Source organism: Sapajus apella, unplaced genomic scaffold, assembly GCF_009761245.1.
Source record: "Sapajus apella isolate SASKATOON/1434 unplaced genomic scaffold, GSC_monkey_1.0 scaffold59, whole genome shotgun sequence".
Classification (NCBI taxonomy): domain Eukaryota; kingdom Metazoa; phylum Chordata; class Mammalia; order Primates; family Cebidae; genus Sapajus; species Sapajus apella.
This window is the reverse complement of record NW_022436999.1, coordinates 5,902,935-5,905,549: the sequence shown is the minus strand read 5'-3', so window position 1 is coordinate 5,905,549 and position 2,615 is coordinate 5,902,935. Positions and strand designations below refer to the sequence as shown.

The following is a 2,615-nucleotide window of genomic DNA, read 5'->3' as shown; positions in this document are numbered from 1 at the left end:
TATGCTACATGCTTGTCTCATTGACATGTTACACAGTTAAATATAACCTGTGTCATGATTTTAAAACAGTGTGCAGAACTGTGGCTGCCTGTACATTTAACCCGGAATTAGGAAGGAGAGTCCACCTTGCAGTTGTTTAGAAAAGCACATCTGCAAGGAGATTATCATGACCATTTGTCTTCTCAAATTTCCATTCTTCAGTGTGAATTAAAGAAACAACTTGAAGAATAGTCGCAGTAATTACAAACAAGAACCCTTCAGCAATTACAAGAAGGCTTTCAATGGTTAAACCTGAACACTTGGTTGTCTAGGTTAAACAGACACATTTGGGGTCGTCGGCAAAGCCTGAGTCCTGCCCTCTCGCTCTCCTCCCGGGGCAGCATGAGCTTCACCACTCGCTCCACCTTCTCCACCAACTACCGGTCCGTGGGCTCCGGACTACCGCGCCCGGCAGGTCAGCAGAGCGGCCAGCGTCTATGCAGGCGCCGGGGACTCCGGTTCCCACATCTCCGTGACGCGCTCCGCCAGCTTCCGGAGCAGCATGGGGGTCGGGGGCCTGGCCGCGGGGATGGCCGGGGGTCTGGCAGGAATCGGAGGCATCCAGAACGAGAAGGAGGCCATGCAAAGCCTGAACGACCGCCTGGCCTCCTACCTGGACAGAGTCAGGAGCCTGGAGACCGAGAACCGAAAGCTGGAGAGCAAAATCCGGGAGCACCTGGAGAAGAAGGGACCCCAGGTCAGAGACTGGGGCCATTACTTCAAGTCCATCGAGGACCTGAGGGCTCAGATCTTGGCAAATACTGTGGACAATACCCGCATCGTTCTGCAGATTGACAATGCCCGTCTTGCTGCTGATGACTTTAGAGCCAAGTATGAGATACAGCTGGCCATGTGCCAGTCTGTGGAGAGCGACATCCATGGGCTCCGCAAGTTCATCGATGACACCAATGTCACTCGGCTGCAGCTGGATACAGAGATCGAGGCTCTCAAGGAGGAGCTGCTCTTCATGAAGAAGAACCATGAAGAGGAAGTAAACGGCCTACAAGCCCAGATTGCCAGCTCCGGGTTGACCGTGGAGGTAGATGCCCCCAAATCTCAGGACCTCGCCAAGATCATGGCAGAAATCCAGGCTCAATATAACAAGCTGGCTCGGAAGAACCGAGAGGAGCTGGACAAGTACTGGACTCAGCTGATTGAGGAGGGCGCCACAGTGGTCACCACACGGTCCACTGAGGTTGAAACTGCTGAGATGACGCTCATGGAGCTGAGACGTACAGTCCAGTCCTTGGAGATGGACCTGGACTCCATGAGAAATACGAAGATGAGCTTAGAGAACAGCCTGAGGGAGGTGGAGACCCGCTACGCCCTGCAGATGGAGCAGCTCAATGGGATCCTGCTGCACCTGGAGTCAGAGCTGGCACAGACCCCGGCAGAGGGACAGCGCCAGGCCCAGGAGTAGGAGGCTCTGCTGAACATCAAGGTCAAGCTAGAGGCCAAGATAGCCACCTACCGCCGCCTGCTGGAAGATGGCTAGGACTTCAGTCTTAGTGATGCCCTGGACAGCAGCAACTCCATGCAAACCATCCAAAAGACCACCACCCGCCGGATAGTGGATGGCAAAGTGGTGTCTGAGACCAATGACACCAAAGTTCTGAGACATTAGGCCAGCAGAAGCAGGGGACCCTTTGGGGAGCAGGAGGCCAATAAAAAGTTCAGAGGTAAAAAAAAAAAAAAAAAAACAAACCACATTTGGGTGATGGCCGCTATACTTATTCTTTTTTGTATCTGTTTGCTAGGCATCTACAGATGGCTCTGTGCTGCCACCCAATGCATCTGTGACCAGGGAAGAATGATAGAAGTTTACCTTGCATTGGATGACCATTATGCTCTAAAAATTAAAGAAGGGGGAGGTGAAAGGAGTGCATGGCAACATATTAAAACTTATGTATAAGGCTTATGAGGTCGGGGCATGAAAATTACTGAGGCACTGTGTATGTTATTTGTGCATGGGAATGAAATTCCTTGACCCTAAAAACAGGACAGGGAGTGGAGTGTGTGGTGTGATAAGGAACGCTGAAAACAGCCTCCTGAGAATGCAGCTTGAATATTGTGCGAGGTCACAAGTGCCTCAGCAACCCACCTCAAATGACCATCTAGTGGATGTTTGTAGTTAATACAAGCCCTTTCAATAAATACTTGGTGGATGGATGCTGGAGCAGACTCTTGGAAGAGCTACCCTCTATCCCCACTCAGCTGGAACTGCCTGAGCACTTCATTCTTGGCATTCACTGAAAGCTATAAGCTCTACAATTACTATTTACATCATATTTACATCATTGATCAATGATGTAAATTGACATCAATCAATTTTCTCTCCAAGAAATCCTCTGAAAACTTCACTCCACCATCTGAATGCCCACTCCCAAGTTGCCGGGGCTCCATGGGAAAGCTGACCACACTTTCTCTCAGAGTTGGACCTGCAGGGCAGCTCCTCCCCGGTGCTCTTCTTATCTTACTTCAGAGATGATGTCAGCACATTATGATTGTGATGTAGCAGCAATAAAACAATGCCCAGAGCAGCCTGCCCTGTGCTTCTTTTACTAAGTGATTAGTTG

At 50.3% G+C, this 2,615-nt stretch overlaps 1 pseudogene across 1 annotated transcript; it reads left to right on the top strand.

Annotated features, from left to right (window-relative positions):
- Nucleotides 1-311: 311 nt before the first annotated feature.
- Nucleotides 312-1,739, top strand: LOC116528562 (annotated as a pseudogene). Its single transcript, XR_004259089.1, has one exon. The product of XR_004259089.1 is annotated as a keratin, type I cytoskeletal 18 pseudogene (transcript).
- Nucleotides 1,740-2,615: the final 876 nt, after the last annotated feature.